Source organism: Zonotrichia albicollis, chromosome 2, assembly GCF_047830755.1.
Source record: "Zonotrichia albicollis isolate bZonAlb1 chromosome 2, bZonAlb1.hap1, whole genome shotgun sequence".
Classification (NCBI taxonomy): Eukaryota; Metazoa; Chordata; class Aves; order Passeriformes; family Passerellidae; genus Zonotrichia; species Zonotrichia albicollis.
In genome coordinates this window covers 88,597,838-88,616,080 of record NC_133820.1, presented here as the reverse complement: position 1 = coordinate 88,616,080, position 18,243 = coordinate 88,597,838, and positions in this window count along the sequence as shown.

Genomic DNA, 18,243 nt, shown 5'->3' with positions numbered 1-18,243 from the left:
AGGATTTCTCCCTCTCCCAGCCCAGCTGAGAGGATTTTTCTTCATTCTGTACCAGCAGGAAGGCAGCATTGTACCAAGAATATGGACCGCTCTGTGTTTTGGTTGATTTAACATGTATGCACTTTTGCAGAGTAGTGATTTCCTTGAGTGGAGTTATGCAAGTAATTCACTGTGAGTCATTCATGCAGTGAATTAAGTGCCTCTTCCCACAACCAGGTTGTCTTCTGACAATCTTTTTTTTTTTTTCTGGAATTACTCAACAAATCCTTTTGCAATTACTTTTAAGCATTCTGTGTAGATCACGCGTTTATGTGTGTGGTTAATGTTTGTTGATTTTTTTGAGTCATATTCATAATACATCAGAGAAAATACGGAGTGTTTTCTCTGTATCGGTATAAACGTCCCTACCTGCAAATAAAAATTTCGTTTTCATCTGGTTTCAGGAGAGCATGTGCCTGTTCATTTCTGTGTATATTCCTCTCAAAAATACTAGATTTACTTGAATGGTGTGTCACATTATGCATACACATCAACACAGAAGGGAAGGGAATCTGCATTTTTCAAATAGTTTTATGGAAAAGTCTTTGCTGCTTTTTCTAGCAGCAAGTGACAGAGACCATCACAGGCTTGGGGGAACAGGAAGATGCCTCTGCCCCAAAAAGAATGTAGAGAACAGCAAAATGCCTGCAGTCTGCTGGGATGGAGCAGGGCTAGAAGGAGTCTCCCTGCACAGGTTTTACCTGCCTAGGTTCTTTGTGTGTTTCTGTGCATGTGAGAAGTTGCAACAGATTGTGCAGAACCAGTTCAAGTTGCTGAAAGCAGAAAGTGAAAGGCCAAGTGCTGCTGGTAAGCAAGAGCAGGTGCTTACCCTGTGCCAGGCATGGCCAAAGCCTGTTCCCCGCAGGTGCCCCTACAAGTGCACTGGCTGACTGTGCCCATAGGAGTAATTTGGCATGTTTTGGAGGAGAAGGAGCCCTCCAGAAAGGAGGAATTTTTAGGAAGATCTTCCTAGAGCATGAAGGAAGCAACAGAGAGGTTTCCCTCAAAAGTCTCCATCTCGCAGGGAAAAAACTGTTCTTTTCGGATTTTCAGGACGTGTCCTGGACCCTGCAAGGCTGATGGATGCTCTGCAAGGAAGAATTGGGAATGTAACCATTCCCAATGCTCCCACAGTGCTTAGGAGGACCTCTTAATGGGCTGGTTAAATGGCTAATGGGGATGCCTTTGCTGCAGCCAAATGGATTACTTAATAGAGACATGTAGATCTTTGGGAGGTGACTGGGCTGCCAAAAGGAACGGGCAACAAACCAGTTGGAGCTGCTGATGCTGTTGTCACAGATTTACCAGAAAATCTGCTTTTCCTTCCAGCTGCTTTTTTTTTTTTTTTTGGTAAAGTGATTATCAGTTCAACCTTTCCCTTCTATCAGATATTGCTAACTGTAATGTGCCTTTTCATGACTTCTTGGCTCATGATGGCTGCCAAGCTCACAGGATATTTTGGCCCTGTTACTGAAACCGTGGCTACTGTTGTTCATAGCTCTTCAGGACTTCAATTTGCCCATCCTGAGAGAAGTGTAAGAAAGACTGATCCCTGCTGTTAAACTATTTGCATAATTCATTTTTCCTTTTGTTTTTTTTTTTTTTTCCCTAATTTTTAACTGGGAAAGTTGATCTTAGACTGGAAGAAGTATCAGCAATGCTAGAGTTTTAACATTAAATCATCATATCTGAGTGATTCAAGATGAGTGTGTCCCTCTTCTCTCATCCATTGCCTTGAAGTTGAGGAAAGTGCTTGATTTCCCACTTTGATTTCTCTGGACGACTCTTAATCCCAAATTTTAGTGAGGAGCTGATTTATTGTCTAGCATCAGGGAGGGGACATTAATTCCGTCTGCCACCCAGTGTGCCTGCTTGGAAAGAAAGAAACCTCCTCTGCTGTAGGTAAGATCAAAACCAAAGGGTATAAACTGGGTTGAAATCCATGTGTTCAGGCAGCTTGTCTGGAAAACATGAATCTGCTGCTACTTAACCCTGTAGCTGCCTGGAAACCCTTGAAAGACCCAAGGTTTCTTTACCTTGAAACTCCCCCAGGTGCCCAGAACAATCCTCCTTGGGGTCTCCAGAGTGGCCAAAGCTTGCAGCTTGGAGAAAACAAGGCATGTAGAAAACAAGGATTTTACTTGTACAGGGGCTCAGTGGGCCCTGGTAGCTGTGCCTGGCACATCCCCATGGAGTGCTGTGGCAGCTCCAGCTCCAGACAACTGCTCCAACAGATGTGGGAGAACCCTTGGAGCAAGTGGAAGAGGGGCAAAGGAGGTCCTGGCCTGCTGCCTCCCAGGGAACCGAGCTCAGGGGCAAGGCTGCAGTGCTCCTTGCTAAAAACCTTTCCTGGAGTCACCATGCCAAGGAGAGAGGAGGAATTTGGACGCCAGAACCTGCAGTCAGTGTGTAAAGCTCCCAGGAAAGGAGCTGCCAGGGCAGTGAGGAGGCAGCCCGGGGCTCCCACTCCCTGGTGACGGCCTTGGAGTGAGCTGTCAGCGTTAGGCACACGCTCCCTCCTTGCTCTCCCTCGCAGCCCCCTCCGCCCTCCCGAGCCAGAAATTCCTGGCTGCAGAGTGTGGCAGTTTCAAAGCAGGGGTGGAGGAGGCTCCTCCGCCCGAGGTAGCCTCCAGCCTGGTTGTTGGGGCACTCTCATGGGATGTGGGAGATGAGGGTTTGGGCCCCTCGGGCTGGGGCGGGAGAGGAACCCGGGCCTCCCACTTCCTCAGCATATACTTTGAATACCAAGGCATTATATAATAAAAGCTATCACCACCTTTTCTTCTTCCTGCTTTGTTTTTAAAAGACTGATCTGTGTGGAGTCTTTTGAAATAAAGGGCGTAGGTACCAATCTCCAGGAGAAGATTCCAGACAATGGATCCCAGGCAGACAGGGTTGCCTCACTCCAGCCTCAAGGGGCTTTTAGTGCAAGAGAGAATTGCAGATACACCCTTGTCCTCCACTTTTCCTGTTGCTTCAATGTCAGCAGCTGCGTGCTCCCTTCAAGAAGATCCCACTGTATCCTGCCAGCTCTGTTGTGTTCAAGTCATGAAGCACACAAATTCCACCATCAAGCACACAGGGATTCTGAGTGTAGGTCATGAAATGCTGGAGGACAGACCATCTAAACGTCAGTGCCCAAACCTCTCCTGAATTTAACCTTAAATTCTCTACTTAAATTAGCTTGTCCAATCCAGATGAAACGATTTGCCTCTTTGAAAAAATACTGGAGATAGAGGCCAGATCAAGAAGGACATCTTTATATAATCGCATAAACAGGTAAAAATATTTTGCTGCTTTGAAAATATTAGAGGAGTTTAGACTAGAAATAAATGTCCACAAGTAGTCTTAATCATTGCACTCTGTGAATACTTGTTTGAAATAGTCTTGGCAATCAATTCTGATGTAGTTCTTTGGCTGGAAAAGCCCAGACAGTCCCAGATGTCTCTTTGATGCAGGATCACACAAAGATTCAAGTTTCCATTGCTCTGATGAAGCAAGATGTCCCTTGCCCTGACTGAGGGGGAAGAAGTCCTTGTGTCCCAAAATATAAATGCGTTGCACATGGTGCCTATTAATCAATGGAGTCAAGTCTGGAGCAACATCAGCTCTTATAACTTGCACTCATTTGGTGTGATTATACAAACCCATGCATCTCTTCATATATCCTTATATCTTCCCATGATATTTGAAAAATTATGGTAGCTGGGTGAAGTCCCTGGGGACTGGAAGTAGGAAAATACTGCACTCATTTTTTAAAGGGTGGAAAGGAGCAGCCTGGGAAGTAGCAACCTCTCAGCCTCTGTGCCTAGGAAAGTCATGTAGCAGATCCTTCTAGCTGTGCTGAGGCACATAGAGGGCAGGGAGATGATTTGAGACAGCAACCCCCAAAATAAAGACAGTCTGGAAGACAAAGAGATAGAGAGCAGCCCTGCCAAGGAGGACTTGGGGGTGCAGGTGGGTGAGAGGCTGGACATGTCCTGGCAATGTGTTCTTACAGCCATGAAGGCCAACTGTATCCTGGGCTGTATCCAAAGGAGCATGGACAGCAGGGTGAGGAAGGAGATTGTCTCCTTCTACTCCTCTTTGAGACCCCTCCCAGAATACTGCATCCAACTCTGGCGACTCCAATATAAGAAGGTCATGGACCTGCTGAAGTCAGTCCAGAGGAAGGCCACAAAGATGATCAGTGGTCTGGAGCACTTCTATGAAGAAGTTAGGGTTATTCTACTTGGAGAAGAGAAGGCCCCAGGGAGAACTTGCTGTGATTTTTGGTACTTCAGTGAGGTTTATAAAGAAGATGGGGATAAACATTTTGGTAGGGTATGTTGCAATGGGACAAGATGTAATGGTTTTAAACTGAAACAGGGTAGATTTACAGTAGACAGAAGGGAGAAATTTTGCACAATGAGAATGGTGAAACACTGGAACATGTTTCCCAGAGAGGGCAGTGGTTTCCATCCTTGGAAACATTCAAGGCCAGGTTGGATAGGGCTCTGAGTAACCTGATCTGGTTAAAGATATCTCTACTTCTTGCAGGGATGTTGAACTAGATGGATTTTAACAGTCACTTACAATTCAAATTGTTCTATGATTGTGTGTAACCTGGTTTTGAAACATTCCATCAATAGAACTCTTGTTATCTGCCCTCTTTTTCTTGGCAGAAATCTCACTTCAGAGAGACAAAGGCCAGTTTATCTGTGGGCCTTTCTGAAAGATGAAAATCTTTGGTTGTTTGTGGTAGGTATTACAAATTAAAGGAGATCAGCAACCAAAATGAAGAAAGGATGCTGCTAGCCTTGCCACACTTTTATCAAGAGAATTCCTGAAAGGATGGCAAGGGCTCTCTGCAGACCCTTCATTCAGACCTTCATTATCATAAATTGCCAGTGGAGCAACCATTGCAAGGGACACCAGCAATGGCAGAGAGAGTCTTTGAGACAGTCAAGAAAGCGGAAAGGCATGAAATAGAAACCTTCCCCAGGATGTCCTGAAAGTCTAAGTGTACATTTGAGGAAGTCCAACCACAGGAGAAATGGTTGGTTACCCTGGGCCTGGACTGACTGGCCAGGTATGATGCTTCATGGACCCTCAGGTAGTTTTTGCCAGGTGCTGTGATGAAATGCTGCTCTGATACCATCAGGAGATGCTCATGGCAGAGAAATAAAAGACAGAAGGTACTATAGAGGATCATTTCAATACCTGACACTCTTACACTTGGCTAATTGTATTTGTTCATTAAGATAAGGATCAGCATTCAGCTTCTTCTACATTTAGGTCAGCCTTCCAGTACATTTGCACTTGCAAGAGAGAGCTGCTTTAATGAGGGATAATGAAACTTGCTACACATTGCATCATAACTTCTGTGTTAATATCATTTACACATGATAAAATGCAAATAGTATTGACCGTCAATGCACAATCATGCTTAATCCTCTAAGCCCACACACACGCATGTGCTAAAGTTAATATCCTTAACAGTAAACAAAATATGCATCTGTGCCTCTCTCTGTCCTCCTGAGAACTTCTGTTTTTCCTAAACTACAAGGTGCATCAGCTCTACCCACACAGCCAAACAAACAGACTGCCACTGGCTGCTGTAAGTACCCTTACTCCTTGTTTGCACTTCACAAAACTGTGACCATGCAGGGAAATCTCACTGCAAACAACCCTGCCTTAAACAGACCCACACTCTGCATTACAGGCATTCAAAGGGCATTTCTAATGCATCCTCTAGTTGACTCTCCCTATCCTTTGTGGGTGTCCAAGACCTGCTTGTCCATCTTCTGTTGGCACCCTGAATTCTGAAACAAGCTAAATGATAGGTTATAGAGATGCTCAAACTCTTTTTCATTTGGGATTTGTGCTGGTAGAAGGGTACCAGCATACTCTTTTACATCTGGGTTTTGTAGTTAGAAGGTAGCACAAAAGTATTAAGCTGAAGTGGGATCAGTTAGTGACTACCCATCTTCAGTGAATAAATGTTCCCTGAAGGTTAAATGGGTCCACATGAACTTCAAGAAATGCAGATTAAGCACAGAGTGAAAGGTAAATGTATTTAATTCTGTTGTGGGAAGTTCAGCTTCTTTTTCTTTGGAAATTTCTCACCCACCTTATGAAACACAGCATTACAGCAACTGCTTGCTGTTTCTATTTCTCAGTGCTATTGGCATAGTGCTGCCTTGGGTTTTAATGATGCAGAAAAATGCAACAGACAGCAGTTGTCTGGGGAAACCATACATTTGTGCAGGACATGATCCCTGTGGAGGCATCCCGCTGGTAAGGAAACTCTGAGGAGCAGCTGAACAAGCTCAGTGTCTTTGAAAGGCACTCTGCTCCTTTGATTGCACAGGCTCTTAATTCAAGAGGGCTGCTTCATGAAGCTAGTAAAATTTAGCCTCACTATGCTTACTGGCCAAGTCTCACCATGAACAAAGACTGAGTAAATGAGGTTTGCTTTCCAGAGAAGGGAAGTGTCCCAACTTTTATCACCAGCTGAGTCTGATGTTCACAGAGCTCATCAGAGTGCTCAGTGTTGAATACAGATATGCCCTTTAGACACTTCTTGGCCCATTCAAAGCACTACACTATATTTTTGTGCCTACCTGAAATCACATTGTACACTTCAGCAGCCATAAAGTGAAAACTTTTTTTTATTTAATACCAATGAAGCAGAAATTATTCCATATTTACTATGCTTTCAGTGCCTGAGCAACTGGAAAGACAAATGTGTGCCAGAAGTGTGTGTTAGAAAACACAGCCTGTACATCCAAGCTACAAAAGAGTGCAGGGGCAGGGGCAGCATCTCCTCCAAGCAGAGCAGGCAGCCCATGGACCCTGTCAGAGGACCTTGAGACACCAGCTCCTCAGAGCAGCTGAGTGCAGACTCCTCTGAACTGGACATGCGCTCAGTTTGAGGATTATGTGTATTAGATCCTGGCTCTGATACCTCCACTTACGCAAAGCCTTGGCTCTATCAGTTCCAGCATAGTAAAACTTGGGTGAATCAGCCTCCCTCAAACCATGCAGCCTGATTCACACGCTAGGAATCCAGCCTCTCCTCGCTGCAGAGCAATCAGTGGCAGCTCCAGCAGTGGAGCTGCATTTAGTATCAGCTCTGTGAGCATTTCTGTACGCAGACCTCAGGGGTTTTTTGAGCCCTGGCTGTTGTGTGTGTTCCTGGATTGTTCCAGCTGACTGGATTTGTAGAAGTAGGGCTGTGTGCATGGAGGGTGAGCTCTGTGCTCCTAAGGAAAAGAAGTGGAGGTCTTGTCTATAACCTGTTATTTAGAGGGTGTGAGCCCTGTGCTGCAACCAGCCACATTTTTGGTGTGTGTTCCCCAGCATTGCTTTAGCCCATGAGGCCTAACATCCTCCTAGGTACTGCAGGCACACATCAGACTGATCTTCATGGAGCACGTGGATGAGGCCAAGTGTTTTGGATGGGAAAGTGTGTTTACTCATGCATCTGCACGTTGTGTATGACATAAAAAGGATTTGCCATCTGGGTACTGGAGACTTCTTTCACTGCTGGCAGTGTGCATGCCAACATACATTAGACTGTGAGGTAAGGGCATGTGAGACATATGTGCATGTATATACACAGATATGTGTATTTATATACATGTACACACATGCACTGCACTTTTATGCAATAACCAAGTTTAATGCTGTAACTACCTGTACTGCAGACTAAGAATCATGTCCTCGTGTTCTGTTTCTTTTTTTGGAGAAGGTCAAACCGTGCTAATTTTTACAGGTCTCCCTTTCTGAGCATCAGTGGGCTTCAATGCCCCCAACACAACACTGTGGTGAGCTGGTTTTTGTCCCTGAAGGGTGACGGAACTGGGTTAAATAATCACAGTGCTGCAGCCCCTCTGCATTTTCTGCCCCGAGTGATGTTGCTGAAGCCCAGCTCCAGCTTCCCTCCCATCATTGTACCATTATGTCTGAGGTGCCTGATTTTGTTACCTGCCTTTTGTGTGATTTTCTGGACTCCTCTCTAGCCAAGACTCACTTACAGGCAAAGAATGCTAACATACTATTTGCCAAAATTCTCATGGATGAGAAAATTAACATCACCCCCCCTTCCTTTTTGTTGTTGCCATGGTCACAGGAAAGGAATTAAAGCATCAAAGCTTTCCATTTCCTGATGATGGATTAAGGAAATTATTAATTTGTCTTATAGAAAGGCAGGTTGTGTCTCTGCAATTAATGTTAGAAGGCTCCTCATGAGGGGAATTTCAGCCTCCTGGGAGGAGAAAGCTAAAGCATCTGCTTATTCACTGGCTTAGATAGATGGGACGACTATGGGGGTCTGTGCCATAATTCCTGCCTTTATTAGCCACTCCAGATAGTATTGGGCTGTCTAGGCAGTGGTTTCCTTGGGGCACAGCATTAAAAATTCAAGCCCACCTACAAATTAAGTCCTCTCCTTTATCCATATTTTTATGCTCCATCCATGATCTCAGGTTTTATTCCATTGCAGGGTGAGGAAGAGAAAACCCATGGAAAAAAACTACTTGCATGTAATTGTCTTTGATATGCTGCTACTCATCTCTTGCCCTGCTTTCCTGGCTCCCTGGTGCCTAGCATGGACCTACTGGTGAGGCAGCTGTTTATATGGGAACACTTTACAAAGATTAGCTTCATAGTGGGATGTGTTCTCCCAGGGAGCTGCAGGCTTGGCCATGGCCACCATAATTGACCCAGCATGGGGCATAAAGACACAGCCCCGTAAAGACTTTCTGATGGATATGGGCCTCTTTTACCAGCTACATCTTGCAATGTTTCTTGGTGACCTGTTCTGGCTGGAGCTGCCTGGGCTTGCAGGAAAAAATGGGGAGGAAAATATCTTATCCTGTCTGCTTCTGGTGTCAAAAATTCTTTCTTTTGCTTCACCTTTTCTTCTCCATTTCCATCTTTTATTCTAAACAATTGCAGAAAATACAGTTTTTAATTGTGGCATTTGTCTTCAAAATTAGGAGACAAAAAATGCCAACACCAAAACATGGTGATTTTGACCTTGATACTCATGAAAATTCTCTTGTATCCACAGAGAGTCACATTGTCCCAGACTTTATTTCAGCAGCTTCTCTGTGCTTAAAGGTGCTGCTTTGGCCTCCCACTGCCAGCAGCAGGGCTGTCTGATGACAGAACACAGCACGCCACAGAGCCTCTTTTAAATTCATCCCTTCATATTTCTTGGTGTGTTCAGGTAATTTGGCCTCTTTATATACTTGATCTCTTTTTCTTCTTCCTGAAAAACAGTGTCTTAGTGCTTCCCATTGAGAGCCATGGAGGTAAATGGCTGGAAGATAATACCTGGTGAGCGGGCGCTGCTGGGGCAGAGGTGGCTGAGCAGCTTGTGACACAGAGCGGTGCCGCATGCGAACCTCGTGGCTCGTCCCTTTGATATGGGGCTGTGCTTTGCCTACCTTGCTGTGGGAAAGGAGGGAACTTGTTTGTCACTGTTTCCTGTGCTGACGGGGCACAAAGAAGGAAAGGATCTTTCCTCTGAGTGCTAAGCTCCTATTTCCCTTTGATCTGCTTTATGGGAGTACCTTTGCTCTATGAATGAGAAAAATGCCCAAACTACTTCGTGGAAAAGCTGAATGCAATTTGGAAACTCAACAGGAGTTTGCATACCTGCCATATTCCTATGAATAATACAGTGCTGCTCTCCCAGAGACCACACTCAGCTCAGATATCTTTCTTGAAGACACTGCAGCAGTCAGGAAGGCTCCTTCAGCTGATTGAAAGATAGGAAACCCTTGTTCCTGGGTCGGATGGGTCTGTAATTAAGAGCTTTAAAACCAATGTTGTAATACCATGAGGGACATTTCTTTAGTGTTAAATGTGTCAAATGACCTACTGTTCTCAGATGCTGAGCTATAACCTTTAAGGTCTCAGTTGTTGGGGACAAAATCCATATTTACATCTCCATTTGTGCGATAGTCATGGGGCTGCTGATATTAGTGTCACAATAACACTTCAACATGCAAATAGATGGATTTGCAAATACAATATAAACCTGCAATGTCTAAAAAAGTAAAATGTTTTGCCAGGTGTACCCTGGATATATTTATATATTAGTTAAGCTCACTTTGAAGTGTTCCACAGTATACCAACACCATTTATTTTTCCTCTGATCAACAATGGATATACAATATGCAGGGTTTAAAGCAGATGCCAAATGAATTTACCTTCTCCACAGATAGCCTTTGAGAACTCAAAAACACAGATGCCATCTTCTCTGCTATGCCTTTTCTCTCCAGCTGAGCTGAGTAATTGAGCTGGTAGCCCAGGTGGCACCTTAACACCTCCACAGCCCTTGATACTGAGCTTCCTTTGGCCAGCCTGCAGCAAGTACGCATTGTGCTCTCCTGTTGATCCTTATTTTCTCTGTATTCAATACCAGCAGGGCATAATGCCACCATAATCTCTCCTTATGCTGATGTGAGTGTCCAAATGCCAGTGGCCACATGTAGATATATATTGGTGTTCAACATCAGGGGTGTGGGAAGAGGAAGATTTATCTACCTTAAGAGAGGGAAGGAGGAGATGCAGACATCATGAAAAAAACCCTTTACTCACACCACAGTTTATGTTCTGTTGTGAGAAGGAATTAGATTTACATGTAATTACCTTTAAACTGAAACATCCACTGTCTAATTCAAAAGAAAAAAAAAATTATAAATCTCATCTGTCTTCCTTTTTCCATCCTTCCAGACTCTACAGAGACACACCACAAGTCCACAGGGCCATTTGGAAATGTCTTCTGCTCTATGGCAGTCCTACTGCTGGCAACACATGCTTTTTAGGGAATGTGGAGGATGCTATGTGCCAGATAAACTTTTCTTTCTCTCTTTTACTTTCTCTCCTGAACTTCTGTGAAGATTTCCAGGTCATGCCATGACAGCCTGCTCCACAAGACAAGTGAAGCTGAGAGCAGACACTTCAGTCATGGAGTGACTCCAGCTGTCTTTGACTCCTTAGCTGATGCTGATGGAAGCACACAAACATGCAAGTGTGCCTGGACAGACCTGGTAATCCATTTCCAGAGGGATATACATCATCTTTTGTAAACATGTGGAAACCAGAAGGAGAGTTTTGTTGCTAAACTTAGGCTGTGGAAAACTCAGTAAGACATGAGTTTCTTCCTCAAATGCTATGAAATGAAGTACTCAAGATAGAGATAATGACAAGACAGCCTTATTTCCAGGCAGCTGAAGGAGAAGAGGTGCATGCTCTTTGCTTTGGATCTTGAAGACCAGCTCATTTGGAAAGGTGAGGTGGAAGGAAGGAAGGAAGGAAGGAAGGAAGGAAGGAAGGAAGGAAGGAAGGAAGGAAGGAAGGAAGGAAGGAAGGAAGGAAGGAAGGAAGGAAGGAAGGAAGGGGCGGAAGGAAGGAAGGGGCGGAAGGGGCGGAAGGGGCGGAAGGGGCGGAAGGAAGGAAGGAAGGAAGGAAGGAAGGGGCGGAAGGAAGGGGCGGAAGGAAGGAAGGGGCGGAAGGGGCGGAAGGGGCGGAAGGGGCGGAAGGGGCGGAAGGGGCGGAAGGAAGGAAGGAAGGAAGGAAGGAAGGAAAGTTGAGGTGCATGATATTTCAATATAAATACTAGAAATTGGTTGGTTAGACCAAGAGAAAGATGGCAAAAAAGGAGCTGGTATATTGAGAAAGGATGATTTCTTTATTTTGTAGACACAACAGCTAGAATATTTTTTTAAAGCCCACAAAAATACCAGAAAAAAGTGTTACAGCCTGATTTAATTGGTTAAATATATTAGAGGGGGGAAAGATGCAATTTCCTGCTCAATTTGGTACTAAGAAGCTGGCTGGCAAAATAGTGGCAAAAACTATAAAACTGCAGAAAAGTTCCTGTGGCACATGGGATGTCACTACTGAGGCACTCTAGGTTTTCAGCACAGGAGGGTGAAACTGGTTCCTCTCCTGCACCGTGGCAACATGCAGGACATTATCAGAAAGCTGCTGGTTTTGTGATGGCTTGAGCAGGACAGGATAGATGCATAGGTCATGTTTCATCAAGCCCCTGATGCTGCTGTTCCTGTGAAAAGGCAATGGGGCTGGTGGTAGGGTTTTTTCTCCATGCTAAGGCAGAAGATGTGTTCATAAAATAATTCTGGCACCAAGAGGTGCACAAGAGTGTTGTAAGAGGTGTAACCAGGCATCACCTGAGGAGAGGTCCCCCTTGTCCACCTGCATGTGGATTTAAAGGCCAATATTTGAGAAGGTGTAGTAGGAAAGAATACCATCAGAGAGGTTGTTGCTTAGGGAGGAGGGTAAAGAAAAGTCACTCCTGAAGGATGGGAGACTAAATAAAAATATTCATGCTGTGGACACAAATAGTGCTGCAGACTGTAAGACTGGGATAGCCAGTTTAGAAATATTCATCTTGAGCAAGATGGATAGAAATATAATCTGGTTAACACCCTGGGTAGTGGGGAGAGACTGAAGATGAGGCTGCATGTAGGATCATAACACAGTGGCTGTCATCCTGCTTTGAGAGTATTAAAAAATCCTTCCATGGCATTGCACTAATGCAGACACTGGTGTTGCCAAAGATTTAAAACTACAAAAACAGATTGGAAAAGCTAGGACAGGGGCTGGGAATCTGTATGGTACCAGGAGGAAGAGATCAAGCACTGCAAGAGCAGAAAAAGCCAGTGAAATTTAACTAGATTGAAGCAGGAGGAGCACTTCCCTGCCTCTGCCCAGCACCTGAGTGTCTGGCCCAGTTCAGGTCAGGTGCATTCCTATACTAGGACACTTCTTGAAGGAGATTTTCCACCCCAGGTGCCTTTGGTGGGGAGAGAGCCAGGCACCTCCAGTTAGGCAGGTTGACTAGGGATTCAGCTATGTGAAATATTCAAGGAGAGGATCTCTGGATCCCGAGGAACGTGAGTCACCCTTTCATATTTGGCACTCTAGGTCCCACCACAAGAGCGTGCTTCAGCACATAGCAGAGAAACTTTCATGTCTCGGGATGTGGCAGGGTGTTGCAAAAGACTGTCATGGATATTATCTCAATAGTGATTTCTGGCCACACCAAAGTGGTTGGTTTTTTAAAAATGGTTATGATAATAGTTTACCAGGTTACTAATTAGCCTATTAATTTTGAAATGGTTCAGAACAAGGTTGAAAAATGATGATTCATATGTATTGTTTATCAAGAATGATTTCAGAGAGGACAAGTACTTATTACAAGTATATCACATTATGAAATGAATAGAAGTAGAAAAAATAGAAAGCCCTCAGAAAGTAATAAAAACCCTGGAGAACACCATTCATCTACCAGGATAAGACAAAACAGATCCCACTATATGCTCAGAAAATGAATATGAATAATATGAAAATAAACTACAGACATAGCATTCACTCAGGGTTGTAAGAAGAGATAATCTTACGCCTCTCATCTTCTGCTCTTAACATTCTGCTCTTATGTTTCTTTTGTCTCCCAGTGCAAGAGTATACAAAATTGCCTTTAAAAAAGGCAACCCTGATTTTTTACCCTCTAATCCTAGTCCTGATGTAATGTCATTTCTCAGTCAGATTTCTCAGTCAATAGAATCCCTCCCCAGAAATTGCTCATTGACAAACTCCAGGAATTAGGGCAATGGGAAGACTTCCACTTTGGTCCCAGTAGGGTGTAGGAGTATTGCTGCTGGAAAGCTGAGCTTGAGGTTCTTTTTACAGCCCCAATAGACTTTTATGACAGAATCACAGGGTCAGGTTGGAAAGGACCAGAGTGGCTCAAGCAGGGTATTCTTAGAACCCACTGCATAGGGTCGCATCAAGGAAAGGTCCTTCCTACTGCTCCTGTTGCTGGAAAATGCCCGCTTTGCTTTGCTTGTCATGTGGAGCCACAAGGGTGGACGCCCTCCCCAGCTGGAGAACCTGACTCCCAGCACAGGTTTCCCTGCCTGGTAAATGCACTCTAATTTACATTCCTCCTGAGTTAGTAAGCTCGAGCCTAGCCTTGAATCCTTCTTGAAAATCCTGGACTGATTCATTTTCCCCCTGAAGAAGCTCCTCATAAACTCTGGCTCACCCCACACACATACATTTCATTTTAATTAAAAAATACCTTGCTGGCATGACAAGCTATACAAGTTTCACTAAAATATTAAATAATAAAAAAAAACCCCCTCTGAACCCTCAGGTCTCTGTCACAGAGAGATACAATACATCAAACATCTGTCCAGAACAGAACTGAGGATAGTCATAGCATTTTGGAGGTTTAACTTCTTTCCATTTATCATTGTGACGTGTTTCAGATTTGGAGGTAAGTTCCTTTGCAGCACGATCATAGGTCACTTTTTCTTTTCCCCCATAGCTGTATGAAAGTTTTCCTCAATTTTTCTTTTAATGGAAAGTCTTTTACTACTTTAAAATATTATTTTTTTAAAAAAAGAAAAACTCCTCCTCACATTTCCACCTGTTTTGGGCACTGAAATAGGATGCTTTTCTCCATTTCAATTCCCCTCCTATCACATTAGTTGTGCAGTGATTTCTTTTTAGTTCTGCACTGTGCTTTGCCTCTTCCAATTTCAACTCCTCGTTTACAGTCATTGATTCTTCATATGCTGAGGATCTCCTCCAGGCTGGCACATTTCAGCCTGTGAAGCTATCCATTAGTCTCAAAGCACTATTTAAAACTCTTCAGCAACTCCGTCTTCGAGGCTTTAATACATCTGTGACAGTGACCTCTATATGGTTTTGTGGTAGGGTTAGGTCTGGGGGTGGAGACATTCTCCTGCTCCACTTTCTCCAAAGTCCCAGGCTCCGTGTCCCAGTGCTGGGGGAGGAAATATAATCCACAGGAAGTTGTGTTATGCACTGAGAGCTGTGTAAGCAAGTCCATGGCAATAGAAAGCAATGAGGTAGAGTGTAGGTACCACCTCTGGTACGTGGGCAGGAACATCCAGCTGCTGGGGTTCTCAGCAGCTCTTTTTGGGTGTTGGGAAAGAGCAACTGAGAGCAGGCAGCCAGGGAAAGGCACACTGTAATGTAAACCAGCGCAGGGACACTGCTGAGCGAGTGCTACCGAGGGTGTTGAGATTGGACAATTGGCCTGTTGTATAAACCTTCTCTGAAGAGGTGACTGGGGCATCTTGGCCTTGTGCTGTGTGAGCCCTTCAGCTGCAGCCCACAGTCTGAGAGTTCAGCCAGCCAGCAGAGCCATAAGGGAGCTGGGTGAATTCCTAGGCAAATATTTCTGCTGCCTAGAGTGTGCTTAATTGCAAGGTGCTGGGTGCACCTGGAACTGGAGCACCTTCCTACCTTCTTGGGTGAGTTACTGTGCAGAGAAGCTGCCCAGTTTTGTGAGACCAGGGAGGTGCTGGACAAGTGCTAAAGGCAGAATATGCAGTGTGGAAGCCATTGGTTTTGTCTGGTGTTGGAGTGCTGCTTTGTGTGGATCCTCCGTTGTGATGGTTTACCTCTGCTGGGCCAGGGCTTGGCTTGGCTGCATCACGTGTTGCAGCTGCTGTGTACAGGCTATCCAGGGCTGGAACCAGGAGCAGCACAGTGGAATCAGTGCATAGATGTGTCTCAGTGCCTCAGCTGCCCCTCTCAGCCCTGCCTTGCTGACAGAGCTCTATGCCACTCTGAGCTCCACTACTACTTTATGTTCTGCTTACATAAAGATCTTCCCAGTGTACTTCATTCAGTTCAAAGCATTCCTAGAAGTGTCCTCAGAGAATTTATCTTTGTACCAGGGTACATGTTGATATAATTTCTTATAATCCAAACTAATGTTTTCATCTGTTTTTGAATGTCTCTTTCAGTGACAGTCCTCTGGAGTGCATTTCTTGGCCATATAAATTCCTCTCCTGTTCATCCATGCACTTAATTTCAAGGGCAAGCTACCTTCATGGCAGGTAGCTTGAGAACCACCTGAGAACCATTTTTCTGAGGTTTCTAAAAGTGTGGTCTTGTAGATTTAATATTGTTATTTGTAGGGCATTTAATACTTTTTTATTGCCTGTATAGTAATAAACATATTTGAGGCTTCCAGTAGCTCAAGAAAACAATGTCCAGCCAGATAGTATTAACAGGCTGCATACAAGAAGAGGAGGAGAAAAAGCAGCAAAGAAATGTCATAAAACTGACCTTTCCAACATATTTTTGTAGTGGAAAAATACACAGAAAGAGCAAAAACAGGTAGTCTTACCCAGTGTCTGAAGTCCTAAGCAGCACTGTATATGGTGAAGTAGGTAAGAAATTGCATTGCGGAGAATCGCAATGTTTATTGCTAAGGGAAATTTGCCATTGTTGAGTTAGAAAAATGGTATGGGCTGTGTGTGACTGGAAGTGGGGCCATGGCCTTCTTGGTTTCTCCCTTCTGCACCCTCAGTTCAGCATCCTGTGCTCCCTCAGCCCCCTTCAATGACCTTGACCATAAAGTGCTCATCTGGAGACTTTTGGGTCTTTTATAGAGGAGGTGAGAGGGCAGGTTCTGGCAAAGCTGATGCATTAGAGCAGAGCAGACAGGTGCCAAGCAGCCATCTAAAGACATGAATCCACGGGGATGTGCTTGATCCATGCCTCTGTAGAGATCCTCCACACCAGCCAGCCTTGCTAGTGTGTTACTGTTTGAGGCAGCAGCCCTGAGTCCTCCTCACAGGCTTCTGCAACCACAGGACATGGACATAATGTCAAATAAATTTTTAGAAAGTTTCTTTGTGCAACTAGTCTCCTTGTGTTGGAATGTATCCTGAGTCTTATTTCAGCTAATGTGTCACAATTCTCCATATCCATATAAACACTGGTCCATTTTAAAACCCTCTTTTTCTAACCTCAATAGTATCTGTGGCTTAAGGTGCCACACTTTAATTACATGTTGTGTAATAAAGCATTTCCTTAGCAGCTCCTTCATTTATACAGTAGAAAATATCTACTAGGTAGCGTTTCATCTACCTTGCCTATGTTTGCTGTTATTAATTTACTCTCACAACTGGCATCCCAATTTTCCTGTCAAGCATTTCTCTCCCTGTCGAGCACTCTCCCTTATCCATTTTGAAGTCAGAGAACATTTCTCAGCACAACATCCCTTTCAGTGGGTGCTTTACCTCATAGTTGCAACATTATTTCCTGAATAGTTTTAAGACAAGTTAACCTTGAGTTGCTTCAGAGTTTCCTGGGCTCCTGGTGCTCCTACTCCCTGTCCCTCTCACGTCTGCCATGGAGCTTCCTCTCCCTGTCCCTCGGGGGTATCCTATACCCAATACGGTGCAGAAAGTCTTGCATTTTTGTCTTCTGAGGCTGCTCCAATTACTTCAAAAATGACAATTCTCTTTGACACCCATAGTCTTGCCCATTTTTGGAGAAACTGACAGGAAAATAAGAGATTTCTCTGGGAAAGGGATGAAGAAAGCACACTCTTCTCAAAGATTTGAAGGGGTTTATTGAGCAGTGGTTTCATCCCACTTTCCAAGCGCTGGAATTTATGTAATGATGGAGAGTTTCAAAACTTCTGTTTCATTTCATTATTAGAAAAACTTTTCAAAGACAGTGATAAACACATGCTTGTCACTTTTTTCCTGGGGAAGGTGTAGGGAATTTGCCCCATTTCCCACCCTGCACTCCTGTTCAGAGACAGAAAACTTTACACTATGATCAATGAAGTGGTAAGCAATGAGTGGTACTGATAAATATTTTAGGCTCATAAGAGTTTCTGTGCTGCACTCATGGCAACATTCTCCTCCACCTTGCATGGGCTTGGCTGACAACGTGGCACACCCAGGAATTCAGCTACCTATATAAACCCTTGCAAAAAATTACAGTCTGATGATGATTTCTTCTGTGGTATGATTTTCATTCTTTTGCCTTCAAATTTCTGTAAGCGTTTCCAAATAAATCAGTTTTGCCGAGAGTTAAGGTAGCCATAAAAATGTGCTAAGTGTGCAGGTATTGAAGCTGTGAGGTTCTGATCCAGATGGAATTTTTAAAAGTGAAATTTTGCTCAACTTTCAGTGCAGGATTTTTTTTCTACTTTTTCTTCATATTGAGAAGTTAGAGTCTGTGATTCTCTCTGTGTCTGTGTGTGTGTGTTTATGTGCATGTGCATCTGTGGTCTCTGCTATTTCAAAAACTATAATACTGAGAAACTGTAACCTTTTTATAGACCAAAGTTCACACAGAGTTTTTTTTCTTTATCTCCCTTTATCAATTTTATTTATATGT